At 40.6% G+C, this 26,749-nt stretch overlaps 1 long non-coding RNA gene across 1 annotated transcript in view; it reads left to right on the top strand.

Moving 5' to 3' along the window:
• Positions 1-26,749, top strand: part of LOC133247614 (uncharacterized) — a 95,307-nt gene that overhangs the window by 37,440 nt on the left and 31,118 nt on the right. Inside the window, exon 2 of the long non-coding RNA XR_009736449.1 lies at positions 8,385-8,454. This is a non-coding gene — a long non-coding RNA (uncharacterized LOC133247614). The remainder of the gene's footprint in view (positions 1-8,384; positions 8,455-26,749) is intronic.

The following is a 26,749-nucleotide window of genomic DNA, read 5'->3' as shown; positions in this document are numbered from 1 at the left end:
AAAAACCCAGCAATGTTATCTAGGGTTATTCTGGGTCAGACAAGCACATGAGCAGTGAAGCATCAATCGTGCCTATGTAATGGATCCCCAGTAAAAGCTCTGGGTACTGAGGCCTGGCTGAATGTCCCTTGTTGGCATCATTCCATGTGTCTTGTCACATATCAATGCCAGGAAAGCGATGTGTCCTGACTCTGTGGGGAGAGGACAGTGAGAGCCCCACGTTTGGTATTTCCCTGGACTACAGCCCATGTGCTTCCTCTGTTGACTGATTTTCCCCTGTAAAAACTGTAACTGTGAGTATAACAGTTTCCAGGGAGTTCTGAGAGTCCATCTAGACATTGTCAACATTGAGAGTGGCTCTGGGATCCCTACAAACGTTAGTGTCAGAGATGTTAGTGTCACATATTCTGCATGCCTTCTAATTTTACAGTAGTCTAAGCTCTTCCTAGTTCTACTCTTGAACAGGCATATCATACCTTGATTACTTAAATAGTAGAATTCATGGGGACAGGGACAGGTGTTATCTACTTCTGTAGTGTTTAAAATTTTTATAAGTATACATTATCTATAATAAAAAACATTTAAAAAATTTAAGAGTCTCACTATTTCAGCATTGCTGCTAAGTCGCTTCAGTCGTGTCCGACTCTGTGCGACCCCATAGATGGCAGCCCACCAGGCTCCTCTGTCCCTGGGATTCTCTAGGCAAGAATACTGGAGTAGGTTGCCATTTCCTTCTCCAGTGCATGGAAGTGAAAAGTCAAAGTGAAGTCACTCAGTCGTGTCCAACTCTTAGCGACCCCATGGACTGCAGCCTACCAGGCTCCTCCGTCCATGGGATTTTCCAGGCAAGAGTACTGGAGTGGGGTGCCATTGCCTTCTCCAATTACTCCTTTATCAGGCAACAAATATGGTGGAGAAGTAAAATGATTTACAAAGATAACAGAAATAGTGAAGCTGGAAACCAATCACAGAAATACATAATTAAGGTAAAATTATGCACTATACATTATAATTTATTTAAATCCTTGGCAACATTATAAAGCAGTATATTGAATTGGGCATATAATGTGTCTGATTCTGAATAGCAATTAGGTCATTTAAACTATAATTAGAATTTTAAAAGAAATCATCATAATTTCTCTAAATGTGCACACTGAGTCATAATATTGCTTTATGGAAACCACATCTGAAAACTATTTAAATAAAGCTTGGAATGTCTTATGAGTATGTCTATGTATATATTGGACAAAATAGAGGTTTTCAGTCTGAAAAAAAACTCCTCTCTAAATGCCAGATTTGGGACTAAAATAAAATAAGTATTTAGAAATAGTATTGGGAGATAGTAGAGTTTAAGAAGCACAGAAAATGCTAAAATAAAATTAAATGCAATAAACTAAGCGTCTGGTGATTTCTCTCTCCCCTCTTCCCCCTTCATCTTGGGAGGCGGGGTAAAAGAGGGCCCTGCACTTAGGCTCAAGTTGGAACTGTTCCACGAGGTCAAAGACAAAACTGTATCAAAGAGAAGATGTGCAAAGGCTATTGATTCATAAACTGGGCAAGGGAATCCATCTGTCATTACTGTCAGCAGGAGTTATAAGCTGGTAGAGAGGAGAATACATTTAGAGAGTAAAGAGAGGAAACAGTCTCTGATTGGCAAGCATCCTCTTATGGTGGGATTTTTAGAAGTGAGGGGCACTTGCTGCTTGGATTCCAGGAATACTCATAATTCGTTTGTTGGCTTCAGAGGGCAAGTGAGCCATCCAGGGACATTGCTAAAGAGGAAGCTGTGCTTAGTATTAGAGGTTGAAGGGGGATCTGTAGCTGACTATTTCCTGGAAGAAGTGAGGCTCCATGGGATCCTCTTTTTGAGGTCAAACTACCTTAATGGTGGCAAGGCTAGATATCATGGAGAAAGTTTCTCGATGAAGACAGGGTTGGGCAGCTATGCACTATTATTCTAATGGAATCATGCATTCTTTCTTCCTTTCTTCCATTTTTTGCTTCTGTGCCACCCTTCTTCATCTACTGTGCATCCATTACTGTCCATCCAGACTTCCTGATTCTTAAACATAAAACATTAATTTCTGTGCTGGAGCCTCTGGTCTCTCTCTTTTCTCTGCCTGGAATGTTCTCCTCTTCACCTGGCTCAATCTTTCTGCTACTCAGACCTTACCTATTTACCCCTTTTAAGTCAACCATTTAAAGGAAGGGAAGAGAAAGAATCTATATGTAGATGTGCCTATGCATGTATAGTGATATTATAGAAGCTATGTGAGAATCTAACAGTGGTTCCTTCTGAGAAGGAGCAGTGAGAACACCTAAGAACATGAAGGAGGAGATTGGAAGGGGAGAATCACCATGTATCTTTTTATATATTCTGATTTTATACTATATGAATAGATCTCCTATTCTAAAAATTTTTTTAAACTGAAAGCACGTTAACGTGAATGGCAGCCACTTAACCAGCCACCATCACTTTACTTGCATGTATATGTATGTATGTGTGTTTGTCTGAAAATAACATTTTTCCACCATCATAGTTAGTTAATAATTTGTCTAAGTATAGAAGTTTTACTTGAAAATACTTTTAGTGCAGAACTTTGAACATGTTTTTTCTTCATTATTTTCTAGTATCTGATAAAAAATTGAATTTTTTTTTTTTTTTTGGTAGGAAACCTGTCTTTTTGGAAGCTTTTAAGACATCTCTTTATCTCTAGTGTTTTTTTTTTTTTCCATTTTAAAAATTGTGGTATAATACAAATAACATAAAATTTACCATGCTAACCACCTTTAAGTGTGCAGTTCAATGGTATTAAATACATATTGTTGTACGACCATCACCGCCAACCATCTCCAGAACTCTTTTCGTTTTGTAAAGCTGAAACTCTGTCCACTAAATATAAACTCCCCATTCCCACCTCCCCCCTGTCCCTGGAAACCACCATTCTCTTTTGGTCTCTATGAATTTGACTACTCTATATGCCTCATGTACCTGGAATCATGTAGTATTTTATACCCTGTGTTTTTATAGCACTTTTCAGCCCTTTCCTAGTTATTCGTTGTTTATTGTTTATTGTCACCTCTATTGTGTTCTAGGTTCCACGAAAGCAGGGTCATTACTTCTCTGATTCATCCCTGTGCCCTCAAAGTTGAGAGCAATGCCTAGAACACAGTAGTACGTGAGCTGATGAATGTTAAATGGCCCATCAGTGGGCAGTCTTCCAAGGGGAGGGATTCTCTATACCACTTTGCCGGAAGAGGTTTGAACCTGGCAAACATTTACCATGTCATCAGCTGCCTTGGATGTGGGGTGGGCTTGGATTTGCTCTATACTGACTGAATTTCTGACTTGCTGCCTTTGTGATGTTATGATGAAGTTACCAAAACAAGACCCCACTTTGTATAATTAGAAAAAATGACCACTATAAGACAGTCTGAGGAAAACTCTTATGCTGCAAAGTCAAGTGGAATTTCTTAGCTGACAAAGAACTGGTCCTCTTTATCTTTTCTCTTGTCTTGGAGCAGAGCAGATTGTTCTACAGCCATCAGATAAATACCAGCTTACCCTCTGCTTAGTAGAATCTTGGCTATGATCTTGTTAGAGTGCCAATCTTCCTTTCTTTCTGGGATAGATTTAGGCCAGACAGGAGGATCAGCAACATTTTCTTAAAGAACCCGATACTAAGTATTTTAGGCTCTGTGTCTGTATGACTTCTGTCCTAACTACTCAGCGCTGTTGTTACAGTGCAGAAGCACCCAAGACAATAGATAATATGTAAAGGAATGAGCATGACTGTGTTCCAATAACACTTTTTTATGGATTGCTGAAATGTTAATTTTCATGTGCCATGGAACATTATGCTTCTTTAGATTTTTTCCTACCCATTTAATCAAAAACATCCTTAGCTTGTCAGTTCAGATCAGTCGCTCAGTCACGTCTGACTTTTTCTGACCCCATAGACTGCAGCACTCTAGGCTTCCCTGTCCATCACCAACACCCAGAGCTTACTCAAACTCATGTCCATTGAGTCGGTGATGCCATTCAATACCTCATCGTCTGTTGTCCCCTTCTCCTCCTGCCTTCAATGTTTCCCAGCATCAGGGTGTTTTCTAATGATTCAGTTCTTCACATCAGGTGGTCAAAGTATTGGAGTTTCAGCTTCAGCCTCAGTCCTTCCAATGAACACCCAGGACTGATCTTCTTTAGAACGGACTGTTTGGATCTCCTTGCAGTCCAAAGGACTCTCAAAGGTCTTCTCCAGCACCACAGTTCAAAAGCATCAATTCTTCAGTGCTCAGCTTTCTTTGTAGTCCAACTCTCACATTCATACATGACTACTGGAAAAACCAAAGCATTGAATAGATGGACCTTTGTTGGCAAAGTAATTTCTCTACCTTTTAATATGCTGTCTAGGTTGGTCATAGCTTTTCTTCCAAGGAGCAAGTGTCTTTTAATTTCATGGCTGCAGTTACCATCTGCAGTGATTTTGGAGCCCAAAAGTATAAAGTCTCTCGCTGTTTCCACTGTCTCCCCATCTATTTGCCATGAAGTAATTGGACTGGATGCCATGATCTTCATTTTCTGAATGTTGAGCTTTAAGCCAGCTTTTTCACTCTCCTCTTTCACTTTCATTAAGAGGCTCTTTAGTTCTTCTTCACTTTCTGCCATAAGGGTTGTGTCATCTGCATATCTGAGGTTATTGATATTTCTCCCAGCAATCTTGATTCCAGCTTGTGCTTCATTTAGCCTGGCCATTTTGCATGATGTATTCTGCATATAAGTTAAATAAGCAGGGTGACAATATGCAGCCTCAATGTACTCCTTTCCCGATTTGGAACTAGTCTGTTGTTCCATGTCCAGTTCTAACTGTTGCTTCTTGACCTGCATACACATTTCTCAGGAGGCAGGTAGGTGGTCTGGTATTCACATCTCTTAAAGAATTTTCCACAGTTTGTTGTGGTCCACACAGTCAAAGGCTTTGGTGTAGTCAGTAAAGCAGATGTAAATGTTTTTTCTGGAATTCTCTTGTTTTTTAATGACCCAACGGATATTGGAAATTTGATCTCTGGTCCTCTGCCTTTTCTAAATCCAGGTTGAATATCTGGATGTTCACAGTTCACATACTATTGAAGTCTGGCTTAGAGAATTTTGAGCATTACTTTGCTAGCCTGTGCTGCTGCTGCTCAGTCACTTCAGTCGTGTCCGACTCTGTGTGACCCCATAGACAGCAGCCCACCAGGCTCCCCTGTTCCTAAGATTCTCCAGGCAAGGATACTGGAGTGGGTTGCCATTTCCTTCTCCAATGCATGAAAGTGAAAAGTGAAAGCAAAGTCGCTAGCCTGTGAGATGAGTGCAATTGAGCAGTAGTATGAACATTCTTTGGCACTGCCTTTCTTTGGGATTTCATGAAAACTGACCTTTTCCAGTCCTCTGGCCACTGCTGAGTTTTCCAAATTTGCTGGCATATTGAGTATAGCACTTTCACAGCATCATCTTTTAGGATTTGAAATAGCTCAGCTGCAATTCCATCACCTCCACTAGATTTGTTTTTAGTGATGCTTCCTAAGGCCCATTTGACTTTGCGTTCCAGGATGTCTGGCTTAGGTGAGTGATCACACCATTGTGGTTATCTGAGTCGTGAATATCCTTTTTGTATAGTTCTGTGTATTCTTGCCACCTCTTCTTAATATCTTCTGCTTCTGTTAGGTCCGTACCATGTCTGTCCTTTATTGAGCCCATCTTTGAATGAAATGTTCCCTTGATATCTCTAATTTTCTTGAAGAGATCTCTAATCTTTCCCATTCTGTTGTTTTCCTCCATTTCTTTGCATTGATCACTGAGGAAGTCTTTCTTATTTCTCCTTGCTATTCTTTGGAACTCTGCTTTCAGATGCTTATATCTTTCCTTTTCTCCTTTGCCTTTAGCTTCTCTTCTTTTCTCAGCTATTTGTAAGGCCTCCTCAGACAACTGTTTTGGCTTTTTGCATTTCTTTTTCTTGGGGATGGTCTTGATCCCTGCCTCCTGTACAATGTCACAAACTCCTGTCCATAGTTCGTCAAGCAGTCTCTGTCAGATCTAATCCCTTGAATCTATTTGTCACTCCAGTGTATAAATGTAAGGGATTTGATTTAGGTCATACCTGAATTATCTAGTGGTTTTCCCTACTTTCTTCAATTTAAGTCTGAATTTGGCAATAAGGAGATCATGATCTGAGCCACAGTCAGCTCCTGGTCTTGCTTTTGCTGACTGTATAGTGCTTCTCCATCTTTGGCTGCAAAGAATATAATCCATCTGATTTCAGTATTGACCATCTGGTGATGTCCATGTGTAGAGTCTTCTCTTTTGTTGTTGGAAGAGGATGTCTGCTATGGCCAGTGTGTTCTCTTGCCAAAACTCTGTTAACCTTTGACCTGCTTCATTGTGTACTCCAAAGCCAAATTTGCCTGTTACTCCAGGTATCTCTTGACTTCCTACTTTTGCATTCCAGTCCCCTATAATGAAAAGGAAATTTTTGGGGGGTGTTATTTCTAGAAGGTCTTGTAGTTCTTCATAGAACCATTCAACTTCAACTTTTCAGCATTAGTGGTTGGGGCATAGACTTGGATTACTGTGGTATTGAATGGTTTGCCTTGGAAACGAACAGAGATCATTCTATTGTTTTTGAGATTGCATCCAGGTACTGCATTTCAGACTCTTCTGTTGACTATGAGGGCTCCTCCATTTCTTCTAAGGGATTCCTACCCACAGTAGTAGATATAATGGTCATCTGAGTTAAACTCACCCATTTCGGTCTATTTTAGTTCACTGATTCCTAAAATGTCGATGTTCAGTCTTGCCGTCTCCTGTTTGACCACAACCAATTTGCCTTGATTCATGGACCTAACATTCCAGGTTCGTATGCAATATTGCTCTTTTCAGAATCAGACTTTACTTCCATCCCCAGTCACATCCACAACTTGGTGTTGTTTTTGCATTGGCTCCACCTCTTCATTCTTCCTGGGGTTATTTCTCCTCCAATCTCCAGTAGCATATTGGGTACCTACCGACCTGGGGAGTTTATCTTTCAGTATCCTATCTTTTTGCCTTTTCATACTGTTCTTAGCTTGTAAGCTATATAAAAATAGGCAGTGAGCTCAATTTTTCCCATGGGCAGGAGCTTACCCACCTTTTTGAGGGAAGGATTACCTGTGAAATATAAAATGTAATTCTCATATAGTGCAGGGTGCACAGAAAACAATGTATAAATGCTCACATTTCTTTCAGACCAGATATTCTTGAAAACAACAGGGAGAAAACAATTTTGTTAACTCACAACAATAACTACTATGTATATAAACACACAGGTACACTATAATATCCCTAGAGGAGGAAATGGCAACCCACTCCAGTATGCCTGCCTGGGAAATTCCATGGATTGAGGAGCCTGGTGGGCTACAGTCCATGGGGTCGCAGAGAGTTGGACACGACTGAGTGACTGAGCAAGCAGCACTAAAACATGCTACCACAAGATAATGTCTTTAACTTCATCCCTAAAAGAAATTATTCTAGCTTTAGTATTAGATACTAACTATGAAGCGTATCTTGGGCAAAGTTGTATAAGCTATTGCATCTTTGTGGAAAAGAAAAATATCATGTCAAATTGGTTGCACAAAGAGTTTGTGCATGTTTATAAATTCTCATTGTTGCCCTTTCTGTTCTTTATATTTAACCACTCAGCTTAAGGATTAAATCTACAAATGCTACGAGAGTTTGTATGTATATGTCACAAGAGTTTAAAGATGGGAGAGCCAAGGCACAGGGTGGTTAAGAAAGTTTCATAAAGTCACACAGCTACCACATGCAGAACCTGAGTTAGACCCTGGCAGGTGACCCTAGATCCTGCTGTTTTCACCACTTTGCTATTTTTTAAAATCATCACACCTTTAAATTTTCATGCTAATACTAGTCTTTCTCTCCAGGGGAAATTGTTCCCTCTATAAAAACAGAGTGAGAGTTTAAAAATATTTCACCTCCTTCAATAAACAAACTGTGATACATAAACTTTCAGGTTTTAAGTACAGTCTTTAATATTCTCATCAGCCTGGGAAAATGAGTCCTAACAAAGATCTATGCAGAGTAACCACCTGGGTTCTACACACAGACCCAAGATAGCATTTTTAGATGAAGGTTTAGGAGGGTTTTTTTTTTTTTTTGGTAAAAATGTAAGATAAAAATTCTTTCTTCCATAGAACTACTCACTTTGCCAGTTTCCATTATATTCTAGAACATATATAAAATTTCAAATTAATGCTAGTAAAATATCTCTGATGGAAATGTTTGCATATAAATATAAAAAGCAAATGTCCATGTTGTTTTTAAGTACTAATTGTGGAATATAATGCAGGAGCTGTTATCTCCTGAAGAAGGATGGTGGTCAAAGATCTATTCCAGAATGCTGATAGAGGGGCTGGCAGGTAAGCTCCTTCGGTGATTTTAGTGATTTTCTCTCCATCAAACATAACTGGGCAACTATATCCTGAAGAAATGAGACCCTGGGGTTTCTTCTTTTCCAGTGATTATTATATTTTTTAATCTCATATTTTATCACTGCCATTGATAAGGTTTTTAAAAAGGTGTTGGAGATTAACCTTGAGTAGTAAGGATAAAATTAAACACAAAATGCCTCTTTTTGATGAGACAGCTATTCAGTGTGCTTTCTTCATATATTTAAAATCACATCCTATATCCTCAGTTGCTTCTATGCCAAATAATAAATATCTTGAACTTATACTGTATCATGTAATTTATGAAGCATTTTTACATATTTGAACTAAGTTTAAACAGAAAACACTGATACAAGTTTTTGCTCCTTTGTATGGATAAGGGATTTGAGAAAGATTAGGTGAGCTTGCTAGGATAATTTTATTCCTATTCTCTCATTTTTAAGAAATGGATCATTTTATTACCCACAGTCTTATAAGAGGGCATTGTAGAGAAATGAAACTATTATGAGTATTCCATAATTCTTCCTGGTAAATGGGTAAAGATATTTAACTCTGGGAGGGATATGAGAAATATTGATGTTTGTCCTCTGGCTTATCTCTCTTAATAATATTAGCCTATTGAGTTCTTACTCTAAGGTTCAGTTCAGTTCAGTTCACGCAGTGCTCAGTCATGTCCAACTCTTTGCGACCCCATGAATTGCAGCATGCCAGGCCTCCCTGTCCATCACCATCTCCCAGAGTTCACTCAAACTCACATCCATGGAGTCGGTGATGCTCATCCTCTATCGTCCCCTTTTCCTCCTGCCCCCAATCTCTCCCAGCATCAGAGTCTTTTCCAATGAGTCAACTCTTCACATGAGGTGGCCAAAGTATTGGAGTTTCAGCTTTAGCATCACTCCTTCCAAAGAACACCCAGGGCTGATCTCTTTTAGAATGGACTGGTTGTATCTCCTTGCAGTCCAAGGGACTCTTAAGAGTCTTCTCCAACACCACAGTTCAAAAGCATCAATTCTTTGGTGCTCAGCTTTCTTCACAGTCCAACTCTCACATCCATACATGACCACTGGAAAAACCATAGCCTTGACTAGACGGACCTTTGTTGGCAAAGTAATGTCTCTGCTTTTCAATATGCTATCTAGGTTAGTCATAACTTTCCTTCCAAGGAGTAAGTGTCTTTTAATTTCATGGCTGCAGTCACCAATTGCAGTGATTTTGGAGCCCAAAAAATAAAGTCTGACACTGTTTCCACTGTTTCCACATCTATTTCCCATGAGGTGGGACCAGATGCCATGATCTTCATTTTTTGAATGTTGAGCTTTAAGCCAATTTTGTCACTCCCCTCTTTCTCTTTCATCAAGAGACTTTTTAGTTCCTCTTCACTTTCTGCCATAAGGGTTGTGTCATCTGCATATCTGATGTTATTGATATTTCTCCTGGCAATCTTGATTCCAGCTTGTGCTTCTTCCAGCCCAGCGTTTCTCATGAGGTACTCTGCATATAAATTAAATAAGCAGAGTGACAATATACAGCCTTGACGTACTCCTTTTCCTATTTGGAACCAGTCTGATGTTCCATGTCCAGTTCTAACTGTTGCTTCCTGACCTGCATATAGGTTTCTCAAGAGGCAGGTCAGGTGGTCTGGTATTCCCATCTCTTTCAGAATTTTCCACAATTTATTGTGATCCACACAGTCAAAGGCTTTGGAATAGTCAATCAAGCAGAAATAGATGTTTTTCTGGAACTCTCTTGCTTTTTTGATGATCCAGCAGATGTTGGCAATTTGATCTCTGGTTCCTCTGCCTTTTCTAAAACCAGTTTGAACATCTGGAAGTTCACAGTTCACATATTGCTGAAGCCTGGCTTGGAGAATTTTGAGCATTACTTTAGTAGTGTGTGAGATGAGTGCAATTGTGCGGTAGTTTGAGCATTCTTTGGCATTGCCTTTCTTTGGGATTGGAATGAAAACTGACCTTTTCCTACTCTAAGGTAGGCTTTCTAAAAAAACATTTAATTAGCACAGTTAATCATCATTAATACCCTCAGTGGTGGGTATATAATACAGATGTGGAAACGGAAGGGTAGAGGTGTTAATTTACCCCAGATGCTGCATCTAGTACACTAAGTTCTCCACATACAAACAAGTTCTGCTCTGAGAGGGCATGTATAAATCCAATTTGTTTTTACGTCCAACAAAGTTAGCCTAGATACCAAACTAACACCAGCAGCTATATAGTATTGTCCTATAATAGGTTTGTAATACTTTCACACAAATAATATGTGAAAAACAAACACACATACAAAAATACATTTTTCATATTATAGATACCCTGGAGAAGGGAATGGCTACCCATTCCAGTATTCTTTCCTAGGAAATTCCATGGGCAGAAGACCCTGGAGGGCTACAGTCCAAGGAGTTGCAAAGAATCGGACATGACTGAACTGTTACTTTTCACCTTGAAAAGTACAGTAGTACAGTACAACAGCTGGACTACAAGGGCTGGCATCACATCAACAGGCAAGCAGAGATACTGACTAGAGGCGGGAAGAGGAGGAGAGAGATGGTAAGGCTGAAAGATCGTCAGCAATAGGAGACAGAGGACAATGCTGCAATTTCAGTCATGCCTGATGGTGGTTCATATGTAGGAGACCAACTGTAACTTGTTAAACAGGATTCAGTGAGGCTATCTGATCCTAAAACTTGAGCTTTTTTATATCCTCCACTAATTCTTTAGAATACTACTGCTATATTCTGTATTTTCCTTAACTATATCTTTTTATGGCCCTTGTAGGGAACCAAGTTTCCTGTATCTTATATAAAAACTGAATAATTTGAAAAAATCTGAGTTGGATTTTTGGGTATTTAAAAAAATTTTTTAATAACATTGTATGTTTTGGAGGTTAGAAAGATAAAGCTATGAAAGGGCAACTCTCAGAGGTGTCTACTTTCTAGCATTTATTTTGGAATGTAGGAGGGAACTTCAGAGACACACTAGAGAAAATATTAGGTAGCTATGAGAGATAATCTTGAAAAAGTGAGTGGGTTCTCATCAATAAAATCTTAGTGAAAGTGTCCATAAATAAAGGTCAGGCTTAGGACTTCTCTGCTGGTCCAGTGGCTAAGACTCTGTGATCCCAATGCAGGGGGCTTGGGTTCGATCCTTGGTCAGGGAACTAGATCCTACATACATGCGTGCATGCATGCTGAGACGCTTCAGTCATGTCCAACTCTTTACAACGCTATGGATTGTAGCCCATTGGGCTTCTCTGTTCATGGGATGCTCCAGGCAAGAATACTGGAGTGGGTTGCCATAACTTCCTCCAGGGGACCTTCCCAACCCAGGGATCGAACCTGTGTCTCTTATGTCTCCTGCATTGACAGGTGGGTTCTTTACTGCTAGCACCACTTGGGAAGCCCAGATCCCACGTGCCGCAATGAAGATCAAAGATCTCCCATGCTGCAACTAAGACCCAGTGCAGCCAAATTCAAAAGAGAGAGAGAGAGAGAGAGAGTCAGGTTTAAGCTAAGGTTAGCCTACTACCATGGTATCTTAATATTATGGGGCCATGTGTTCCCCTAAGATTTTAACAGCAGCCCCACACCTTAAAAAACGTGACGCCTGAGTGAGGCTTCTAACAACAGGGACAGTTCTGGTCAGCTTTACCCAATTTGAAATATGGCAGAGCTAGGTCTCAAGCCCAAGTCCTTTAAACATACGTTTGAAAGTAGAACATTACTGGCACTTTCATGGAGAAAGGACCAACTCCAGGCAAATCACAAGAGGCACACTTACAGATTGTCACCTCTTGGCTGCCTCACTTCTCTGGACCCCAAGCACTCAGGACCTGCAAACTTCCTTGGTGAGTAAGAGGCTTTTATTCTCCTATCCCTTCCTGAGCAAGGCAGTGCCCCCAACCACACCTCCATCCTCTGCCCTTCAAAGAACTTCCCCTTCATCTAGTTCAGCAAGTGGTACAGGACCACTGATGACTCATGCACAGTAAGGTATGAAGGACTGACAGCTGGTGTCTCTGGCTCAACAGTGTTTTAATGCAAAGGAAGAATTCTGGTGTTTACTTAGTGATAACTTCGCTGCAGAAAAGAATTCTGGATGGTGGAATTTCAGCAGTGATATATGGCTGAGAGTGAGAAATGGAGTAGAGATGAGGGAGAAATTATTTTTAGGATGAAGTCCAGCCTAGAGTTGTCAGAACTGAATTCGAGTCCAAGCTGTATGGTGTCTTTAGACTGTGTTTTTGTTGTTGTTCAGTTGCTTAGTCATATTGGATTCTTTTGTGTCTCCGTGGACTATAGCCTCCCAGGCTCCTCTGTCCATGGGATTTCCCAGGCAAAAACATTGGAGTGGGTTTGCCATTTCCTCTTCCAGAGAATCTACCTGACCCAGGGATTGAACCCACCTCTCCTGCATTGGCAGGTGGACTCTTTACCACTGAGTCACCAGGGAAGTCATTTAGACTGTGTGTGTGTGTGTGTGTGTGTGTGTATGCGTGCTAAGTCACTTGAGTCCTGTCTGACTCTTTGCTACCCTGTGGACTGCAGCCCATGAAGCTTCTCTGTCCATGGGATTCTCCAGGCAAGAATACTGGAGTGGGTTGCCATGCCCTCCTCCAGGGGATTTTTCTCACCCAGGGATAGAACCTGCACCTAATGTCTGCTGAACTTGCAAGTGGGTTCTTTACCACTGTGCCACCTGGGAAGCCCTTAGACTGTGTGATTGTGTTCAAATTATTTAACTTCTCTAATTCCTAGCTTCTTTAATCTGTAAAATGGAGCTAATAATTAAATTGTGGTTATGGAAACCATGTAATTTCTTGTGTGTAGAGCACAGTGTTTGTTATATGAGAATTGCTCTATAGAAAATGATTAAGTTTTGGGATTCAGAGCTAGAATTGTGGCTGCTTCAAATGCTTCAGTTCAGTTCAGTTCAGTCACTCAGTAGTGTCCGACTCTTTGCGACCCCATGAATCGCAGCACGCCAGGCCTCGCTGTCCATCAGCAACACCCGGAGTTCACTCAAAATCACGTCCATTGAGTTGGTGATGCCATCCAGCCATCTCATCCTCTGTCGTCCCCTTCTCCTCCTGCCCCCAATACCTCCTAGCATCAGGGTCTTTTCCAATGAGTCAACTCTTCCTATGAGGTGGCCAAAGTACTGGAGTTTCAGCTTCAGCATCAGTCCTTCCAATGAACACCCAAGACTGATCTCCTTTAGAATGGACTGGTTGGATCTCCTTGCAGTCCAAGGGACTATCCAGAGTCTTCTCCAACACTACAGTTCAAAAGCATCAATTCTTCGGCACTCAGCTTTCTTCACAGTCCAACTCTCACATCCATACATGACCACTGGAAAAACAATAGCCTTGACTAGATGGACCTTTGTTGGCAAAGTAATGTCTATGCTTTTCAATATGCTATCTAGGTTGGTCATAACTTTCCTTCCAAGGAATAAGTGTCTTTTAATTTCATGGCTGCAGTCACCAATTGCAGTGATTTTGGAGCCCCAAAAAATAAAGTCTGACACTGTTTCCACTGTTTCCCCATCTATTTCCCATGAAGTGATGGGACCAGATGCCATAATCTTAGTTTTCTGAACGTTGAGTTTTAAGCCAACTTTTTCACTCTCCTCTTTCACTTTCAAGAGGCTTTTTAGTTCCTTTTCACTTTCTGCCATAAGGGTGGTGTCATCTGCATATCTGAGGTTATTGATATTTCTCCTGGCAATCTTGATTCCAGCTTGTGCTTCCTCCAGCCCAGTGTTTCTCATGATGTACTCTGCATATAAGTTAAATAAGCAGGGTGACAATATACAGCCTTGACGTACTCCTTTTCCTATTTGCAACCAGTCTGTTGTCCCATGTCCAGTTCTAACTGTTGCTTCCTGACCTGCATACAGGTTTCTCAAGAGGCAGGTCAGGTGGTCTGGTATTCCCATATCTTTCAAAATTTCCCACAGTTTCTTGTGATCCACACAGTAAAAGGCTTTGGCATAGTCAATCAAGCAGAAATAGATGTTTTTATGGAACTCTATTGCTTCTTTGATGATCCAGCAGATGTTGGCAATTTGATCTCTGGTTCCTCTGCCTTTTCTAAAACCAGCTTGAACATCTGGAAGTTCACGGTTCACATATTGCTGAAGCCTGGCTTGGAGAATTTTGAGCATTACTTTCCTAGTGTGTGAGATGAGTGCAATTGTGCGGTAGTCTGAGCATTCTTTGGCATTGCCTTTCTTTGGATTGGAATGAAAACTGACCTTTTCCAGTCCTGTGGCCACTTCTGAGTTTTCCAAATTTGCTGGCATATTGAGTGCAGCACTTTCACGGCATCATCTTTCAGGATTTGGAATAGCTCAACTGGGATTCCATCACCTCCACTAGCTTTGTTCGTAGTGATACTTTCTAAGGCCCACTTGACTTCACATTCCAGGATGTCTGGCTCTAGGTGAGTGATCACACCATTATGATTATTTGGGTCTTGAAGATCTTTTCTGTACAGTTCTGTGTATTCTTGCCACCTCTTTTTAATATCTTCTGCTTCTGTTAGGTCCATACCATTTCTGTCCTTTATCGAGCCCATCTATGCATGAGATGTTCCCTTGGTATCTCTAATTTTCTTGAAGAGATCTCTAGTCTTTCCCATTCTGTTGTTTCCCTCTATTTCTTTGCATTGATCACTGAGGAAGTCTTTCTTATCTCTTCTTGCTATTCTTTGGAACTCTGTATTCAGATGCTTATATCTTTCCTTTTCTCCTTTGCTTTTTGCTTCTCTTCTTTCCACAACTATTTGTAAGGCCTCCTCAGACAGCCATTTTGCTTTTTTGCATTTCTTTTTCTTGGGGATGGTCTTGATCCCTGTGTCCTGTACAATGTCACATACCTCCATCCATATTTCATCAGGCACTCTATCAGATCTAGTCCCTTAAATCTATTTCTCACTTCCACTGTATAATCATAAGGGATTTGATTTAGGTCATACCTGAATGGTCTAGTGGTTTTCCCTACTTTCTTCAATTTCAGTCTGAATTTGGCAATAAGGAGTTCATGATTTGAGCCACAGTCAGCCTCCAGTCTTGTTTTTGCTGATTGTATAGAGCTTCCCCATCTTTGGCTGCAAAAAATATAATCACTCTGATTTCGGTGTTGACCATCTGGTGATGTCCACATGTAGAGTCTTCTCTTGTGTTGTTGGAAGAGGGTGTTTGCTATGACCAGTGTGTTCTCTTGGCAAAACTCTATTAACCTTTGCCCTGCTTCATTCCGTACTCCAAGGCCAAATTTGCCTGTTGCCCCAGGTGTTTCTTGACTTCTTACTTTTGCATTCCAGTCCCCTATAATGAAAAGGACATCTTGTTTGGGTGTTAGTTCTAAAAGGTCTTGGAGGTCTTCATAGGACCATTCAACTTCAGCTTCTTCAGTACTACTGGTTTGGGCATAGGCTTGGATTACCATGATATTGAATGGTTTGCCTTCGAAATGAACTCAGATCATTCTGTCATTTCGGAGATTGCATCCAAGTACTGCATTTCAGACTCTTTTGTTGACCATGATGGCTACTCCATTTCTTATAAGGTATTCCTGCCCACAGTAGTAGATATAATGGTCATCTGAGTTAAATCCACCCATTCCAGTCCATTTTAGATTCTTAAAATGTCGACGTTCACTCTTGCCATCTCCGGTTTGACCACTTCCAATTTGCCTTGATTCATGGACCTGACATTCCAGGTTCCTATGCAATATTACTTTTTACAGCATCGGACCTTGCTTCAATCACCAGTCACATCCACACCTGGGTATTGTTTTTGCTTTGGCTCCATCCCTTCATTCTTTCTGGAGTTATTTCTACGCTGATCTCCAGTAGCATATTGGGCACCTACTGACCTGGGGAGTTCCTCTTTCAGTATCCTATCATTTTGCCTTTTCATACTGTTCATGGGGTTCTCAAGGCAAGAATACTAAAGTGGTTTGCCATTCCCTTCTCCAGTGGACCACATTCTGTCAGACCTCTCCACTATGGCCCATCCATCTTGGGTGGCCCCACAGGGCATGGCTTAGTTTCATTGAGTTAGACAAGGCTGTGGTCTGTGTGATCAGATTGGCTAGTTTTCTGTGATTATGTTTCATTATGTGGCTGTGAGGAGATACTCCTCGTCCAAGGTAAGGAGCAGCGGTTGTGCTTTGCTGGAGCAGCCATGAAGAGATACCCCATGTCCAAGGTAAGAGAAACCCAAGTAAGATGGTAGTTGTTGCGAGAGGGCATCAGAGGGTGGACATACTTATGCTTAAGTGCATAAGTAAACAGAGCCAAATATAAACAGATAGATAGCATGCGATGGTTAGTTAGCAAATGGTGTCTAGCCAAAAACAGCCATATCCAATTCCTCACATCTACCCGCAGATGATTTTGTTCATAAGCTTTCCTTGTGCTGTCTTATGTGGCACATTGTTCCTCGTGTATATGTGTGTGTTGGGGGAGTTGCCATGTAACGACAATCATGTAATGATGATAAGTAACTGTAACTGTTCCATGTTTTTCTGGCATGTGAATTTCAAACGTTGACTTTAACATAAGAGTTATCACCAACATTGATTTTTACCATCTATCAAGCTATGGTTTGAGATGAGAGATTCTAGTCAATAAGTGTTCTACATATTCTCTATGCCAGAGATTCTCAAAATTTACTGTGCCTTAGAAGAACTAGGAAGGTTCAGGTTAAGAATTCTGTTTCATGGGCTCCTCCCTTAGAGGACTGGATGCAGAACATTGAGGATGGAGCTTCGGCAGCCGTACTTTTAACAAGCGCTCCCAGGTGACCTGACGCAAGTGGTAAGAGAGGCCTGTTTCAAGAAGTTGTTTTCTATTACTTTTTTTCAAATCTGGAGAGAAACAACTGTTTATCTGGCTCCGAGTTTCCCATTTTTCCCCAGCCTCATTTTCCTTTCACTCTCAGTTTATGAATGCGATGGCCCAGCTTAGATTTGCATGAGATTTTGATTTGAAAGAACAACCTACCTGCCAGGCATCTCCTGAGACCACAGTCCAAACTTTGAAATACTAGAGAACCTGCATTTGAATCTCAACAGAGACACTTTTCTCCCCATTCTGAGGCTTAAAGTAGCCTTACACATACATAATTCTAAATCACTTTTCCCTCAGTAAGACGTTTTGTAACTGTTATTTTCAAAAATTTGAACTTCATTTTCCTTTCTTTTTTTTCTCTGAAATCCTTAGTAATTCTTATTCCTGAGTTAAGACAAAATGAAAGACGGGCCATGTATGCTAAAGTGTATAACTAGAAGATGCTAATTAAGTATCGATACTTTAAAATGATTAAACAAAAGCACCTTATGCATACTTCCAGCCTCGGCCAAGAGTGTGGCTTCAGGCTAACCCTTGGAGTGATGGAGTTGTCTTCCCTGACCCAAAGTGCTTTTTTGCCATCAATCCTCTGAATCTTGCATTCCAGATTTCATTTCTTCCCTCAAGCTAGTATAAGAACAAAGCATCCTCCTATCCCTTAATCAAAAGCCGTAATGCTGTGAATCTTCCCTGGGCCTCCCCAGAGTGCTTTAAAGATGCCAATGGAGGCCTTGGTTCAGGGATCCATTGTGAATTGAACCGTAAGTTAAATGGTGTTTTTAAACTCACATTTCAGTTACTCTGGAACTAGGAACAAGTCACTTCACCTTTTTGAGCTTTGATCCCAGGAGTAGTTGTGAGACCTGATGAGATAATATTTAAAACATATACAAAATGTTTAGCACTTGCTAGACAATCAATGCATGCCAGTTATTACTATTACCTACCCCTGTAGATGCCAAACCCAGATGGTCAGCCAGCACAACTACTGTGGTAGGTAAAAGATCTGGGTTTTAAAACAGCAAGTGAGATCCGAAAATGTAACCGGTCTAGTATTTGTTCTTTAAGGACTCATATGATTTAATCCTTGAAGTATGTTTGTCCTGTGGAAAAAGCGAAAAAGGAAGAAGGAAGGTGGTTTGGAGAGCTGGCAATGTGCTGCTCGGCTGAGCTAGACTAGTAACAAAAGCCAGCATTAGAGAGGATTCTTGGAGAAGCAGCCTGTAATTAACTGAGAGGGCAATGGATGCTCTGAAATAGCATCCAATCATAGAGCTCTCGTTATTTTCCTCATTTCCTTGCTATCCTTTTCTCTTTCTTGGGTCATATGTGCACACATTGAATTACTTGGAAAATGTAACCAAAGAAGGTAAGCCCTTCTTTTATTGACAAGTCAGGAGCATCCTTACCCAGAGGAAATGCAGGGTTACTGAATTTATCCAGATAATGCTTCAGAATCCTCTGTTACTTTGTCTGGATTTGATCTGTATAGATGGAACATCTGGGGTAAAGTGACAGCTTTCTAAAAACTCCCTGTGAAATAATGTTTTAGGGCCCAGAGAACTAATTATTTAGCCATCAATCAAATGTGTCTTTCTCACTTGTATACTTTGTATTTCCAAAGGGTGGGAGTTGGCAAACTTGTTAGCTCATGTGAGTCTAGATAGAGTAAATGTTTCTAGAACACATTCTTGCCTGTGTTTAGGCATAGATGATTGGGGATGATTATTTAGTCGCTCAGCCCTGTCTGACTCTTTGCGAACCCATGGACTGTAACCCTCCAGGCTCCTCTGTCCATGGGATTCTCCAGGCAAGAATACTGGCGTGGGTAGCCGTTCTCTTTTCCAAGGGCTCGTCCCAACCCAGAGATTGAAGCAGGGTCTCCTACGTTGCAGGAGGATTCTTTTACCACTGAGCCATCAGGTAAGCCCTTTAGGCATGGAAATGACACATAAAGTGAAAGTCACTCAGTTGTGCTCTACTCTTTGTGACCCTATGGACTGTAGCCTGCCAGGCTCCTCTGTCCATGGAATTCTCCAGGCAAGAATCCTGGAGTGGGTAGCCATTCCCTTTTCCAGGGGATCTTCCCAATCCAGGGACATAACTGGGGTCCCCTTTGTTGCAGGCAGATTCTTTACCAGCTGAACTGCCAGTGAAGCCCTTTAGGCATGGATGTCAACCTTAAATATGTTTGTACTAATCTACTTGGGCACTTGTTCAGTAAATATTTACTGAGGACCTACTTTGTATACTTCCAAATGCTGAGTGTAGTGTTATATTTCTCTGGGAGCAGGTGGGCATTTCATACAACAAACCCAAGTGTACAAGAAGGCAAGTCAACTTTCTTTATTACAGAGATATAGCAGATAGACCAAATTTTGAGAATTCTTTCCCCCTCTTGTCCTGAGTCTTCGCCGTATCATCCAGAAAGGCAGGGAGTATGTTTTGCTTCATCTATTCCTGGAAGAATTATGACACATTTCAAAGAAGTCACAGCAAACCTTCCTGGATTTTGTTTCCAAATGCTTAAACCAAGGTTAAACGAATCCAAACACTTAGATGGGTCTGACAAATAAATCGATGGGAGGTGTGAGCTGGACAGGTCTGTGATGAGCTAGAAGGCATGTGGTTTGGATAAAGTATGGTTTGGATAAATGTGGTTTGGATAAATCTCGTACTGCAGATACATTTTTTTTTAATTTTATTTTAGTTTTAAACTTTACATAATTGTATTAGTTTTGCCAAATATCAAAATGAATCCACCACAGGTATATATTTATGTGTTTTTCTTTAAATGAAAATTTAGCAATTGGATGCTTTCCCCCATACCTTTTTTAAGTACCATACATGAGTTTACAAAGTCTGAGTGGGCCAACATTGGGTTCATTAACTAAATCTACATGGATTTTGCTGAAAGGAGCATGGAAGGCTTCCTGAAGGAGGTGGCGTTTGAATAAGGCCTTGGAAGGTGAGGAGGGTTTTGCCGTGATAGGCCCAGATGGCGGGGAGCAGAAGGAGTGGAAAAGCAGAGGCAAAAGAAATCGTCCGGAGGTTGATTGTGGGTGAAGATCAAAGCTGCTGTCAACTGAGGATTTCCTGAGTGCTTCATTTGGACTGCTTCACTTACTCTTTTCAAGTCTGTGAGCAGATGCTGAGAGTATCCCCTTCTAATGCTTAAGGCTGTTAAACCTTAGAGAGGTGAAGGTGGTGGCCTGAGGTCTCCTAGCTGGGGAGGGCAGGAAATGGGATTGGTGCTACTGTCTGACCTGGGCAGGGCGGTTCCTCACTGCTGCATTAAGCAGGACCCTTCATTGTTAGGGGTTTGGGCTGGCATTCACAATACACACTGGATCAGAAAGAAGTTTCAGGATAGTCTGCTTAAGAAAAAAATTAATTTTATACATCAATCTTTGATGAACTTAAAGCTTTTCCCTATATAATAACTTTTTAATAATTTCCTGCCATTCCTTTCTTCTTGTTTCCTTCCTCCCTCCCTCTCTTCTTTTTTTCTTTTAAATTAAGTTATTCATCCAAGGACGGTGTTGGCCCCAGGATATATAAAGGTGGACCAAAATATGTGCAGTCTCTGCCCTCATGGGAGTTATATTCTTTGTTAGGGGGAGGCAGGGAGCTAGATATTCAAATAGTTTCTAGATTAAAATTGCAAGTGTGACTTTTACTTTTGCTGTTGTTTGGTCATTAAGTTGTATCCAACTCCTTGCGACCCCATGGACTGTAGCCCACCAGTCTCTTCTGTCCATGGGATTCTCCAAGCAAGAATACTGGAGTGGGTTGCCATTCCCTTCTCCAGGGGATCTTCCTAACCCAGGGATAGAACTTGTGTCTTCTGAATTGCAGGCAGATTTTTTATCGTCTGAGTCACCAATGAATGGAAATTAGAGCCATTAAAGCTTAAGGTGGGGGCTTTGGTTTGAAAGGCCAGGAGAGAATTAGTAACTTTGAATGGAGTTCTGAAAGATAAATGAGAGTTAACTAGAGGAATCAGGAAGAGAGAAACGCGTAAGCAGCATGAGCAGCATATACAGAAGACCTGTAGTAGCAAGAAAAATGGGCTGAAAAGAAGACCTGAGTGGCTAGAGCTGAGCACACTGAAGAGGGAGATTGGGAAGGCGGGGGCCTAATCATGCAGAGTCTTGCTGTGCCTGTTAGAGCTTGATCTTTATTTATTTTTAAATACAGCCCTAACTGCCCTGTAGAGAGTGGATCAGAAATGAGAGAAGTGGAAGGAGGTGGAAGTAGATGTAGTTGAAATTAGTTCAGCCAACCAGGTGAGAGAGGCACGGCTTAAACCAGGTGGTGGCAGAGATGAAGGGAAGTGGGTGGATTCGAGAGATGTTCAAGGCATGAAATCAACAGGACTTTTGAACTGTCTGCATATGAGTGGTGAGAAACAGGGATGGCATCAAGCAAACTGTGTTTCTGACTTGGAAAATGGATAGTTTGCCATTATTGAAAAAGGAAGACTAGGAATAATTTTGTTTGTTTTGCTTTGTTAAGGATTGGGTTGAAAGTGGCAGAGAAGAACAGAAATTTTAAGTTAAAGCACCTTTAGGATTGTGAAGATTTTTGGTAATGGAGTTTTAGCTTTGACTTACAACTTATCCTGCCAGCACCCTATTTCTAAATACTGGCTCAGTTCCTTTCCTGTGGGAAAAAGAGGTCATCACAGACTGATAGTCAGGGGCTGCTGCCCAGCCCTGCACTGGACATGCCCTGAAATTGAAAGTGTTAGTCCTTTTGTTGTGTGCGACTCTTTGTGAGCCCACAAACTGTAACCTGCCAGCCTCTGTCCATGGAATTCTTCAAGCAAGAATACTGGAATAGGTTGCCATACCTTCCCCCAGAGGATCTTCCCGACCCAGGGTTCGAACCTGGGTCTCCTACATTACAGGCAGATTCTTCACTCTCTGAACCACTGGGGATATGCCCTACAGCCCCTCTGATTCCACCTCTCCCTCCTCAGATCCCAGAGCCAGCCCAGCTGCCAAGAGGAGACCTCAGATGGCTCAGGTGCTCCAGGCTTGAGACCTCAACTCAGACCACAATGTGCGACCCTTCCCAATGCTGATTAGGGTTGTCCAACTGCTCTAACCTCGCTTCAGCTCTTGGTGGTTTGGGTTCATCATCACTGGCTCCCCTCTGCTTCCATCTAGACTGCTGCCTCCTCGCCACCTCCTTGCCAGTAGTTCTCAGCATGTCCTATGGAGAACTGCATAGTATATCACTGCTGCTGCTGCTGCTAAGTCGCTTCAGTTGTGTCCGACTCTGTGCGACCCCATAGACGGCAGCCCACCAGGCTCCCCCATCCCTGGGATTCTCTAGGCAAGAGAGATTAATTCCCCGCTTCCTCTGGTCCTTCCTTCTGTCATTCCTCAGAAACATACCAGGTTCTTAACAGAGGCTGCCAACCTGAAAAGTATCCACCAGATGGCACCAAAACATTGTATTCCAATAGTTCAGGCCTCGCTACACCTTCAAGAAAACCCAAAAGTTCCACTACTGTGAGATGAGAAAGTACAGCCCCAGGTGCCAGTTCAACAGAGATTAATATTCACACTCCAACTTCCCGGAGTATTTAATTTTGGGTTTTAGAGAGAGAGAGAGACAGAGAGAATCTTTCTCACATTCTTTATTTTTATTTTTCCCTCTTTAGACTCTGGAGTAAAGGCTACGATGGACATTACAAAATGAGGTTCGTGAATATTTTCAGGGACCCTGTCATTTTCACTTGTGTTTGTTTCACTGTCCTTTTCTTAGTGTTAAAAGCTCTGCTTGTTACAGAACCGCATGTCAATAATAGAAATACAATCACTCCCTCTTATCTAAGTAATAATTAAGATTAATTGAAGACAAATATATGCATCCAGCATCCTAGTTAAACAGATGATTAAAAATAACCACTTTCTCTAATTTTAGTGTAATTTTTTTCAGTTTCAAAATTGAATTATCATTGGTGACAGAAAAAATAGTATGAGTGACCATTTAGATTATTAAAACAGTTAATGAAATTAATATACTGATAAATCTTTGTATTATCTTCTACCTATGGGATAGATAGTTTTATCTTTAATCAACATAATTAATAGTTATGTTGCAGATGACACAGCTTAAGAAACTTTGAGGGTTCTTTCTTATTTTTAGTAATATTTCAATGGCTTAAAAAATACCATGCCTTTATAAATTAGTACTTTGTATTGGGTGATCAATTGTCTATTGTGCAAAATTTAGTCAAATGTTCATGTGAGGAAAGTTCTGTACAGATTTGTTCTTTCAAATTTGGAGATCTGGGTACTAAGTGATTAATGACTTTGCCAGGGTGATGGGAAGGAACAAAGATGTTAACATCCACTATTTTGATTCTTCTTTGGAGGAAGAAGAAATGATCTGTGTGTAAATGCACAGCATGAAATGAATTTTAAAAATGAAAGCAGGTTAAAAAATAATTTGATGTTAGCTCAGTTTTGTGCATATATTTTTATACTATTTTGCATGTATACTCTTTTGTAAAATTTGGCCAGCAACATGCACATACACACACCTGGAGTACATATGTATTCCTTGTTTCTCAAAGGTGTGTATGCATGGGGGTGGTGCTGTCTTTTTACACTGCTTCTTGCTCTAGAACTTGGATGAATGTCTGGCCACTTCCCTACCCTAGGGAGTCATCTGAACGTCTACAGTTCCCAAAGTGCTTTGGGATCACTTAGGCTAAAAGATGCAATTTATTGTGAAGCTATCTTATTTTATTCCCAAGGGAATTTCATCATTTTGTATTTGTGAAAACTGTCAATGCATCTTTCTCAAAATGCAATTATCTAAAAGAAGCAAACCAACACAGAGTAGACCCCTTGTCTTCAAAGTCATTTTATTAAGAGTAAATTAGACTGGAAAAATGATAGTCTGAAATGCATTTTCAATAGATTGCTGTCAGCCTTGCTACCTGTCAAACAGAGAGGCCTGAAGTTTCATAGTGACATATGGATTAGCCCAGTCTTCCCCGCAGCGTGAAAACAAAAGACAATTGGTGATGCATGGGGCAAGCTCATCTTAAAACAGAGATATCAACAAAGGAATATGACAGCATGAAAAGACAGAGTGCAGTCTGCTGTCCACATTCGCAAAGAGATTCTGTCTGAATCTATAACTTCAATACACTATGAGACAGAAAAAGAGAAAATACGCATTAAGGGTAATTGTTCATCTGGTTCTTTGCTTTAGCAAATGCTGAATTTCATTCTCAGAAGGGAGGAAGAAGTGGGAACAATGGAAAAAATAGCTGCAGTTGTAGAGTCATTAAGAAGAACCATATGGAATTAGAATTATTTGATTTTTTAAAATCATCCATCTTAGAGACTTTAAATGAATGTTCAAAATCCTCATCCACTAATCAATTGAAAAAATAAAGGCTGAAGTCACAAAAGAGCCTCAAGAGCAAAAAAAACCTCTTTTCCCAGTTAGAGCTTTAAACTAGCCTAGTGAGGTCATTTAGTTCAGGGTTTGTTTGGAAAAGAAATGCATATCAAAGTTAAAGAAAACCATACAGATCTGTTTAGGTCTGGGAAAATAAGGTATGGATTTTTTTTTTCCAAACAATTCATGTGAACAATTACACAGAATACTTGCCTGACCAGTAACTTTCAATTAAATAAAAACGAAAGTTCCCCTCATAACCATTTTAATCCATACGTCCTAAGGGACTCCAAACAAGTGTAATAACACGTTGCAAAAGTCAGTGAAGGAAAATGATGTATTGAACTATAGAAACTGCTGATTTTCTAAGTTTGGGATTAGATGCTAAAAAAAGCAAAGATAGTTTTATAGTCACACAGTGCCCAGCAGAGACCAATGTAGAGCTCAGAAGGAAATGTTCAGGAAAGGACAATGTTGGGGTATCCTGAAGTAGTTTGCCTAAGGGTGGGGGATCAGTGATGAGTGATATTTTGTCAGAATCATCACTTGTGTGGAACAGGGCTGGCTCTGCAAATAGTAATAGGAAGCTGCCCACAGAGGGTCACTCAAAATAGGGACTGGAAGGCTCATCAGGATGCCCTGAAACACCTGTGATTAGTCATGTGTTAAGTGGTCCTGGATATTTTACAAAAATGGAGGATGGAGTAATATTTTCTAATTAATATATTAGAGAGCTTTAGGATATCCATGTCCTTCCTAGAAAAATGCAGGGTCCTGAAGGTTTGAAAAATGGAGCAGATGAGTTTTGGGTATTGTCCTGGGCTGAGCCAGAGGACACACATAAAATATTACATCAAGAGGGAGGGACATATGTGTACCTATGGCTGATTCATGTTGGTATATGGCAGATATCAACACAATATTGTAAAGCAGTTACCCTTCAATTAAAAATAAATACATTAGAAAATGATACTACATCTGATGTCATGAGAATTTGGAGGGGGCTGAGGTTATTAGCAATCAGTAGAGAAGTGGGAAAGAAATTACGGACATCAGTGGAAGCATTTCCAAAATTCATAGTCTTGCTTTTAAGTGGAGTTCTTCCCAGGGAATTTAGCTTATTGATATTTGCTTTAGTACTGTAAGGTTAAACATGTGAAGGAAAATTACATAGGGAGAAAATAGGCTCCAATACTTTGGCCACCTGATGCGAAGAGCTGACTCATTGGAAAAGACCCTGATGCTGGGAAAGATTGAAGACAGGAGGAAAATGGAACAACAGAGGATAAGATGGTAGGATGGCATCACCAACTCAATGGACATGAGTTTGAGCAAGCTCCAGGAGATGGTGAAGGACAGGGAAGCCTGGAGTGCTGCAGTTCATGGGGTCGCAAAGAGTTGGACACGACTTATTGACTGAACAACAAAAATAGACATGTTTGTTGTACATTTTGCAATATTTTAAAACGTGTCTTCATGTAATATCTGTTTTCTTTATTTTTGTTTTCTTTATTGATTATGTCTCTTGTCAATAAATGTCTCTTTTTTCTACAAACCCATAGGGATCAGCTTTGATTTCTCATTTTTGGAGAAAATCCCTGAAATCACAGTATGTACTCATTGTCATAATTGCTGTTGATTTTGTTGCTATTAGATTTGTTCTTGCTGTTGTGGTACCAGTGTGGCTACACTATTATCTCAGCATTAACACACTATGTCAGATAAGATAATTTTCAACTACATAAAATGAATCATAGTCAATTATTCAAGTAAGGGTTTGTTTTTCTCTCATAGAAAATAGACCAGGATCAGCCATCTAGGACTGTCACAGTGGCTCTTAATGACATCAGAGTCTAGATGCTTTCTCTCTTTCTGCTCCTCCATTTATGGCTGATGACTTTGAGCCACAGGGTCACCTCATGAATCCCAGATATTCGATCTCCAGCCTTCTCTGAGCAGTAC

This window comes from Bos javanicus, chromosome 1 (genome assembly GCF_032452875.1).
Source record: "Bos javanicus breed banteng chromosome 1, ARS-OSU_banteng_1.0, whole genome shotgun sequence".
NCBI classification, from domain to species: Eukaryota; Metazoa; Chordata; class Mammalia; order Artiodactyla; family Bovidae; genus Bos; species Bos javanicus.
This window is presented reverse-complemented; position numbering and strand designations above follow the sequence as displayed.